Below are 10,221 nucleotides of genomic sequence, written 5' to 3' on the forward strand. Positions count from 1 at the left end.
GTACTGCAGTTCCCCGTGGGGTTTCTCCCCGTGGGAGTGGCCATCACTGCAGCACCTAAGAATCCACCAAACACCTCAAAACCATAACAGCCTACTTGCAGGTGACCCCACATAGACTATTGCAACATGCGCCTCACAGGTCTTCACCACCTATCTCTACTGCATTTTATTCCGGATTCAGCCACATCCCTTCTCTTCTGTCTGTGTCATTATGACCACGTAACCCCTCTTCTCAAGTCACTACATCATAGGGATATGCAGCAGGGACGGATTCGTCCCATTCGGTATTCGTCGGGACCCAAATCCGTTCCATCCATTCTCAGGGGACCCCGATCCGTTCATTAGTTACATATGTATTCGTTCCCCCAAAAAAACCCATCCCAACCCTTTAAATTTAATTAACTACAACCCTCCACAAGATGGCGCCGGACGTCCATTGCTCCTACCATGTGACAGGGGCCGACCAATGGCACTGGTAGCCCCTGTGACATAGTAAGGGCAAAGGCTATCGGCGCCATTTTGAATACCGGCAGCCGACAACCCAAGTCCAGGAAATCGCTCCGGGACCCCTGCTGGACCACAAGGGACTTTTGGCAAGTCTTGGTGGGGTCAGGAGGGTGGGGGTTTATTTGTTAGTGATACATTGTATTCGTGGGGGTTCACCATACGTTTCATGACCCCCACGAATACAACGAATATGGCATATACGTTGCGGATTGCCAATACGTTGCAAACGAATGCACACCCCTACTACATTAGCTCTCCATCTGCTTTGGCATATAGTTCAAACTTCTTTTAATCATGAACAAGAGTATTCACTCTGCAACTACTCACTATCTTTCATATCTCACATTAAATCCCTCGTTGCAAACTCCCTTCATCAAGCTAGTCACTCTTATCTGTGCTTTTCTTCTCCATTGCTAACTCCTGATTCCATACTTTCCACTTTCAACACCTGGAACGGCCTTCCTGCTATGTCATGCTCCCGTGCCAGCCATATTCAAATCCTGCCCAAAACCCCAGCTTTTGGAGACCACTTTTAAATGTTAAAACATGGCTCTTCCTGCTCATAGTCTTGTTTATTTAAACTATATTTTCTATTATTAATAAATGTCTTGAAGCTCTTTTACCTTATGTGTGTGCCCTGACTAGATTTAAGGTCCACCAAACAGGGGCTACTAATCTTTATGACTTCTGTAGGTGCAGAGCTGTATAAAAACAAGATGTGTATCTCTACAGCACTGTATATATCGAGTAGTGCTACAGAAATGATTAGTAGTAATAAAAGGGCATGGGATAAGCACAGAGGGTCGTTAATTACAAAACTGTGAAGAGAGATCGACTGGGCCTCTGGTATTGCACCTAAATTGGGCAGACTACATGGAACTTTGAGTCCTTATCTGCCATCACATTCTCTGCTTCTAACATATAAAAATGTTTCATTGCACAGTGAATGAAAGATTTCTATTTTTGTTTGTCCTTCTTTTCTTACTGATTACCATGGAGCTGGGCTACATAACTGCTTTTGAGCATACCTAAATGCGGCGGTGTGGTGTAAGAAGTGTGAGCAAATGATTTCAGCTTCATGCTATTAGTCTGAGCTAGCAATGCGGTCAGTGCATGCTCCGAGCACTTCCTCCATCCCATTCCAGGTGTTGGTGACATCAAGAACCTGACTCTTGAGTATCCAAAAAGGGATAATGTGATTAATGCATATTGTAGTAAAGATGATAATGTGTTAACTGATACATGTTAGACTAACAGTCCTTGTAAATTAAAAAAAGGGGGGCTGATGGGGGATTCTGTGTGAGGTTTATGTTTTTTAAAACAAAGGATTAAAAAAAGTTTAAACAAAACTGATGAATATCTTTCTGCTGAAAATTTTTCTGAGTCCTGAATCTAGGTGAACTGAGTCCAAAATTCACAAATTTTAGCTTCTAGCCACCCACATTTTGTGTTGCTCCCTATGCTTAGTAACAGTATTTGCAGTCTTTGATATTGCTTGTCATTACTGCCTATTCATTCATTCATTCACTCTTACAATGGATTTCTATTGCATAGCTGACCTTATTAGAATCAATTTCTAATGTAAGCACTGTGTTGAGTTTTAACCCTACTTATTTTATTAATCTAACAAGAAAGCAAACCAAAGAAACATCAGATCATGATAAAAAAAATTATTAAATAAAAATATTTTGCCACTTTTTCTAATTAATTTCTTTTAAGACGAACCAAAAGTGTACAGTGCATAATGTCCGTATTGTGTCTTCAAGATATGCCATTTTTGTTAATCTGATTTTAAGAAATGGCTTCTCTGCAGAAAAGATGAGTGACCAGTGCTGGCTTCCTCCTCTCCTGTTACTCTCTATACAACATTCATGCCACAGGATTAGCAGTGGAGCCTTGTAAATGGAGAACAGAACAGGTCAGTGGCCCAGGCTTGGAATATCATGACCTTGACCTTCAAGTGAAATCAGGACTGACCCAAGAGGAGTGCAGGGAGGACTCCCATGTGATCCTCCCTGACCCACAACCACCAGCACAATCCTCACCCTAAAACAAACCCTCCACCCTGCGATCCTTCCCCTCCTACCGGTAGGAGAGGAGCAGGGCTTCTTCTTCTCTGCCGACTTCAAATCTGAACCATGTGGGGAGAGTCCTGTGGGACTACAGGACTCTGCACATTTCAGATGTCAGATTGAAGCCGGCAAAGAAAGAAGCAGCCTCGGGGGAAGAAGCACTGCCAAGGGGCGGGGGAGGAGGGGGAGGGGAAGAGGATCAAAGGGCCAGAGATGGCATATCTCTATCTCTAATCTGAAGACTTCCCTTTTCTGGCCAGTGCTGCACAGGAGAGACCACCAGGGAAGGTGAAGAGATCTACTCATCTCTGATCAGTCTTCTACAGAATTAAAGGAATATAAACGGAGAAAAATTCACATCAGCTGAAATGTAGACAAAAAAAAATATATTATAAGGTATCCAATGCATCAAATTTCCCCTGCAACTTACAAATTCCCTCTTACATAAAAACATATAATACGGTGGCAGGTAAATATCACAGGAGCCCTCCGGTCTGCCCATTTTCCAATATCATAGATCCTATTTGATCCCTGCTTGAGCCTCTCTTTCCCACAGCTAAGGATCCTCTGTGCTTGTCCTACGTGTTTCTTAATGTCCGATACTGTTTTCTGCCTCCACCTGGGAGGTCAAGCTTAAGGTCCATTGAATAAAAAGAGTCCACGCCAAGCAACTGATTGTCCAAGCCACGCATCACTTTTTGATAACACAAATCTCCCATGATAAAATGGGGTTAGTGTTTTCTTAAAATAGATCAAATAACCCTGTGTCAGTTTTGTTCTATCTATAGCTATGCACATCTGATGTACCAAGAAGAAAAGACATAAAATGTTTCTTTTGGTTCTGTCTGCTGATGCACACATTTCTAAATTGCTCAGGCACTCCTATAAATACTCTTCCTTGCTAAGTTCCTGCTCTCCTCTCTTCCTTTCACATTCCTATTTCCTACAGCTTTCCCCTTGTAAATATTGATGGCTGATAAGCTTTTATTCACAAAAGAATTAAAACATTTGCCTCATTGTGTCACATTGATCAGAATTGTGGGAGGGGGGGGGGACAGGTTGTTTTGCTGGCACTGTTGTGCAGCAGTATCCTGTGGATACAGCACATGCTGACGGTAATACTGCAAAATAAATAAATAAATAAGCAAATAAATAAATAGATAAAGATGGCAAGCTTAATGGGGAAAGTTAATGGGAGCTCTAACTATTCTATTGTACCCATGCAGCATATTGACTGCATGCGTATGATTCTAGAAACAAAGTTAATTCTTCTTTTATCAGTGTTAACTTTGGTTTCTTTGATTTTTTTTGTTTATTCATTTTTAGAAAGCCTCCTTGATCTGTTCTATATAATATGCTTGGCTGCTGCTGCTGTGAAAAATTTATTTTGAATGCACAGACATGGAACACAGCTAACCTTGAAAACAAAAAGCATCATACATCTTTTTTAATGTATAAAGAATTACTATGCAAAACGTATGCATTAATCAAACAATCAACCTGTTTACAAAAATGTCAGCATCTGGGGGTGGGGAGTGAAATCCTCAGGACAGGATATATACAATACATGACAGCATCTGAGCAGGAACAAACACTAGAAAGACCATCACTTTAACTTAGTACAGCTGTCTCCCTTAACCCTTCATAATATGAAACAAAATTGGTCCCCAAACACACACACAAAATAGGTATGTGTCTGATGAGTTTATTAGAATTAATTTATAATATATATCCCACCTTTTGTGACACTTCAAAGCACATTACATTCCGGTACAGTAGGTATTTCTCTAGAGGATTTACAATGTAAGGGGCCTATTTACTAAAGATTCTCTCCCATTCTGTGTCTACGAGATAAATGCTTAGTAACTAGGCCCCAAAGTTTGTTTCTGAGGCAATAGAGGGTGATGTGACTAGGCCCAAGGTCACATTGAGTGTCAGCAGGATCTGAACCATGGCTTCCCTGGTTCTTAGCCTGCTGCTCTAGCCAGTAGGCTAATCCTCCATTATATTGGTATCAGAGTAAATAAAAACAGTAAATTATCCATCCAAAAAAGTATAAAGTCAGGCAAAATTAACTGTTCATACAAAAATATTAAGTACCAGTTCTACCATGGTATAGAGAAGCTTAGAGCTCTTACAAGTGCAATCAAGCTGTTGAACATATAATAATCAGTAGATAAATGTCTCCTTAAGTCCTTCTTTGTAACCAGGTCCCCCAAAAACATTTCATGAAACTTGCAAAAAAAACCCAAAAACAAACCCTGAGAACTAATTTAGATCAACTTTTTATAGTATCCATCTGAGTCTTTTTACTTCAGATATAGAATTACTGTCGCCTTGCAACTGGGGGGGGGGGGGGGGGGGGGTCTTAATCTTTCGCTGTTTATTCAGCAATGGAGCCCACCCACTAGCTCTCAGCCTGATAAACTTTCTATGAAGCTTTGTAAACAATAAAAACTGCAATAGCTAAACAAGCAAATTCAAGTACAAAAAAAGGAGTAAAATGCAAGCAAATCAGAAAATGACAAAGAAGCCTGAAAATTAAATAATTAGCCAATGCCTTGCCCCCCCCCCCCCCCCCCCGCGGGCCCTAAATGTCCGATCAGTCTTTCCCATCTAGTGTATAAGTCTTAGGGCAAACACTTCTTTATAGGAAACCTCAGCACCAGAGCGCCTCCCTCCCTTGCAATTTTCTGTACAAACTCAAAATACACGAGGAAACTTCATGTTTAGTTTAACTATTCCCTCACTAAATCAACAAGGTTTATTTTTATTATAGAAGACGTTTCTAGGGCACACAGGCTGACCGATCACCATCTACTGCAAAAGCACAAACTGTTCACCTCTTCCCACCGGCCCTAATCTCATCTCTTTCCAGGGTCATCTGCTCCTCCTTTCACCCACTGCCCAAGTATCTACCGTATCTCCATCCCCTCCCCCCCCGAACGCTTGCTCCTCTCTCGGTGACAGGCGCTCAGAAAATCTGCCCTGGCGGATGCTGCTGCCCTGGGCAGTCCGGTTATTCAGACCTTCATTCAGCCCAACCTGGGAAGCTTGGGATCGGGAAGTTCACGAAAAGTACAGAAGCGAAACCTCCGAAGAGGATGACACGAAACGTCCATCAGCTCCTGCGGTGCCTGCCAGGCACATTGCACCCTTCCGGGAGTGACGGGCTAAAGTGCGCCCGGAGCCTGCGGGTGATTCTCTTTCTAGACGGATCCCTGTCCTACCGAGCCGGAGCCGGTGCCAGAACCACCTGCCCCGCACTCGTTCCCCCCCGGGCACAGACGGCGCTGCATGCACAAGTTTGATCAGAAAGCGGCCGCACTTCGAGGAACTTACTCTTGCACGATCGCCTCTGCTGCCCGTCTCACCAGACCCCGCGCAGATCAGCCGCTGCAATGCACACAGCCCGGTGCCGCCCGGCGGGATCGTACGGACCTGTGGGGGGGGGCCGTGCAGCGCCCAGCACCGCCCCCGCCGCACGGACACTCTCCGGGAGCCCGTCCTCGCCTTCGGCTCACCCGAGGATCGGACCGGAGCTGCGGGAAGCCCGGGGGCTGCTGCTGCTGCTGCTCGGCGCATGCGCGCGCCAGCTCCTCCTGCCCTGCGGAGCGCTGCCCAGGTGAGGCTGCTCCTCGCCGGCTCCCGCCCCTGCAGCGCCCCCGCTCGAGCACAAAGAGACGGGGGACGAGAGCATCATGCCATCATTTACCATGATCGTCATCATAGTATTATTATTATTATTATCGAGTTGACACGTGCACGATGAAAAAGGGTCCCGGGGGGGGGGGGGGGGGGGTTTAAAGCTCTGACCGTCTTCATTCCCGAAACCCCAGCGAGGGAGGTAATGCCCACCTGGTAAAGTGCGAAATACAACACTGGCAGTAGACATCCGAATGAAAAAAAAAAAAGAGTTTGGGACAGCCAATGTATCTGTAGTATCTGCACATCAGGTGGAGTAATAGGATTCAATAAGTTGATATGTAAATTCAGTTTCTGAGAAAATAGCACATCTGAGGAAGGATCCTGTCTAGTCCTAGGAAAGTCTATTAAAAAAAAATAATAATACCGATCCGCTGAAAGGCATCGTGCAATCCTATTTTCGCTTTCTTAAATTAGGCATCAACAAATCATTTTCTTTTTGGGACAGATACGAGCTCTTATTGAAGTCAAACAGAAGGCATGGTTGAAACTTGGCAATTGTAGTGAATGCAGCGAAAAACCTTTCCTATTTAAAATGTGTTGGAAATAAATCCTTTAAATCTTGACAAGAAGGAAGTTTTTAGGTGGTCAGATAAAGGACGGGATCCACAGCTGTTACAACGGGTGTCTAATTGTTTCAAGTTTCCATAATTCTATTGGTATCAAAGATAATCATAATATCTTCTCTAATTTACAGGCCTATACAGGAGCGCACTGTTATCCCGCGTTTGGACGCACGTTTTCAATGCGCTAGCTAGCTTTACCCCTTATTTTACTGTATCGGCCTAGTAATAAATAATCAATTGAAAATGTAAAACAGATATAGCTCACACTGTCAGGCCGATTCAGTAAAAATTGCGGGGGGCGCCCACTCTTCTGTGAGCGCGATTCAGTAAATAAAATTATTCAAATTAGGGCCCGTGGTAAAAAGAGGCGCTAGAGACACTAGCGCATCCCTAGCGCCTCTTTTTTGACAGGAGCGGCGGCTGTCAGCGAGTTTGACAGCCGACGCTCAATCTTGCCGGCGTCGGTTCTCAAACCCGCTGACAGCCACGGGTTCAGAAACCGGATGCGGGCAAAATTGAGCATCCGTCTTCCGACCTGCGAGCCACGGGCCGATGTTAATTTTTTTTTATTATTATTATTTTTAACTTTTAGGACCTCCAACTTAATATCAAGAAACAAACTGTAAATTAATTAGAAAGCATGACCAAGGGTGAGAGAGAGACAAGGGGGCTGATGCAATAAAGTGCGTGCAGCCTAGCACACAGGTTCAAGCACGTTTTGGATGCACTAGCATAACACCCGATCCAATAAAGGCATTAGCACGTCCAGTTTTTACTGCTTTTCTGTGCATTTTCCCCGGTGCTGGCAGAATTTAACACCTACCTTTGGGTAGGCTCTAATTTCTGAAAGTAAAATGTGCGGCTTGGCTGCACATTTTACTTACTGAATTGCGCGGGAATAACTAATAGGGCCACCAACATGCATTTGCATGTTGCGGGCGCTATTAGTTTCGGGAGGGTTGGATGCACTTTTTCGATGCACTATTACCCCTTACTGAATAAAGGGTAAAGCTAGCACATCGAAAACGTGCGTCCAAACGTGGGTTAACAGTGCACTCCGCTCCGCTCAATGTTAGTTGAGTTGCCAAATCGATTTTAAGCATTGGGACCCTTCCTAGTGTTAAATAACCAAGAAAAGCTTTATTTTTATCGTAGAGTGGCCTTTCATGAAAATCATGAAATCAATCAGCTATAACCACTGCCAGACCTTTTGATAACATCTGAAATAATATCTGAACTGTAGCTTTATAAGGCAGTGAATTTAAAGCAAGATATTATAATAACTGTTAATTTTGAACAGTTTAGATGTATGTGTATAACAAGAAATACTAAGTGTCATTTGGACTGGACAAGGAGTGATTCATGCAGTGAACTGCGGATCTGTCCAACAACGGTTTGTAAAACCATGGCCAGAATAAACAGTTTAAGGCCATGACAGAAAAATAATCCAGGACCCTTCTATTCAATTAATGTGCAAGGTGAAACCCAAGGATAGCTTTCAATAGATATATTGTACATCCATTGGCTATGAAGGGGTAGAGTGCATTTTTGTCTGATAGAGAAGAAATGAGACAGTGGATAAAAAAGAGAAACAAACTGTAAATGAATTAGAAAGCATGACCAAGGGTGAGAGAGAGACAAGGGGGCTGATGCAATAAAGTACACTCAGCATAGCACACAGGTTCAAGCGCGTTTTGGATGCACTAGCATAACACCCGATCCAATAAAAGCATTAGCACTTCCAAAATGTGTATCCAAACAAATGTGTAAGGCAACAGGGCTCATCACATGTAAATTCCACGTAGATGAGGCTATTACCCCCCAATACGGAAAACTGACAGTCGCCCAATGCACCCTTTCTAACGTGGCAAATTTAAAGCCAGCTTGCTGGCGTTAAGTCAAGGGCTCCTGAAAAGTAAAACTGCTTTTGATACAAAACAGATCCATTCACTGTAGTAAGATTTCTCAAAGAAAAGGCACCATTAAGCATTCATGAAGGTCAGAGCAGCTTGTAAAGTCTCCTTACATTCCAGGGTGACTAGGAGGAATGATGGACCTTTAAAGGCAGGAAGGGAGCTTATTATTGCAAACAAGAATAACCTATACAGTCTTATTTGTTTATTTATTTATTTATGTTTGTATGTAAAAAATCTGTTCAAGAAAGCCATCAAACACTATCTCTTTATTCAGGCCTTTCCTGATCTATGGAAAACCTCATAAGTGAATTAGTCCTATCTTCTAGTTCATCTCTCTTTTATTTATTGTTTCCAAGTTATGCCTGTATTTTACTTCATCTAATGATGTTTTGTGTCTTATATTACTTATATGTATTTTAAATGATGCCATGTATGTTACAGTCTAACCTGCCCCAAAATTGGGAGGGGCAGGATATAAATACTTTAAAATAAATAGATAGATAATTAATTAATTAATGTTGAATGGAAAGCAAGTACCTCCAAGAGACACATGTACAGCCATGGCTCCTGGGTGCCCCATGCTTTTGAACACTAGGGAAGCACAATTTATCACTAGTGCCACCAATTTACCACACCAGCTCATTTTAATATAACATTGGGTGCCCAGAAGAGATGACTGTGTGCGTTAGGAAAATGGGCGCCCAGTTTGGATGCATGTTTTTACACGTCTTATTGCATTGGCCTGAATATGTGTCAGTTTATGATTTGTTGTATGCTTTTCCTCCCTCGTTTCAAACCTTCTAGTTCCTATGTATCTATTGCTCAACACTCAGCACTTGCCCCTTGTCCATCCTCTGTAACTGGGCTTTGAGTGGTTGGTGGTCAGGTCTTCTCCTTTCCTTGGCATCAACAATATGAATCTCTGTCTCCCCCTTCTCTGTCTCTCTTTCCCTCCTTCTATATACCTCTTGTCCCCATCTCATTCCCCCACCTCTCTATTACTCCCAAACTATCCTATATCTTGCTTCCAAGTCTTCCATGTCTCTTTCATTATTTCAAACCTCCATCTGTCTCTTGCCCCTCAGCCATTTATTGCTCATTTTCTTCTCGCAAGCATCCATCATTCTTTTGCCTACCTACCCCATCCTTCATCTATTGTTTTCTCATCTCACTCCATCCTCCAGTTCTCCTTTTTCCCTTCTTGTACTATGTAAATATTGTGGTACCTCACTGTCACTGATAGCTTTCAGATGCTACACATGACCAATACTGTAATAAATTAAACTCTACAGAATATTCTTTTTGGGAGAGTGGAGTGGATATATCAGCTTCCAAGAGCCTCAAACACCAATGATTCATCATTGGAGAAGATGATGTCAGTCTACATGGAGCTGGATGAGGCATATGTACAAGTCAGGCATAAGGAGAAAGCATATGAGACCGTAATTGTTTTGA

The 10,221-nt window shown here is 42.9% G+C and overlaps 1 protein-coding gene across 2 annotated transcripts in view; it reads right to left on the bottom strand.

The window, feature by feature from the left end:
* The window catches only part of ZNF385B (zinc finger protein 385B), a 690,453-nt gene extending 684,250 nt beyond the window's left edge, over positions 1-6,203 (bottom strand). For both annotated transcript variants that reach the window (XM_029605911.1, XM_029605910.1), the window contains exon 1: positions 5,922-6,203. The gene's annotated coding sequence lies outside the window, so the exon portion shown is untranslated. The remainder of the gene's footprint in view (positions 1-5,921) is intronic.
* Positions 6,204-10,221: the final 4,018 nt, after the last annotated feature.

Source organism: Rhinatrema bivittatum, chromosome 6, assembly GCF_901001135.1.
Source record: "Rhinatrema bivittatum chromosome 6, aRhiBiv1.1, whole genome shotgun sequence".
NCBI classification, from domain to species: domain Eukaryota; kingdom Metazoa; phylum Chordata; class Amphibia; order Gymnophiona; family Rhinatrematidae; genus Rhinatrema; species Rhinatrema bivittatum.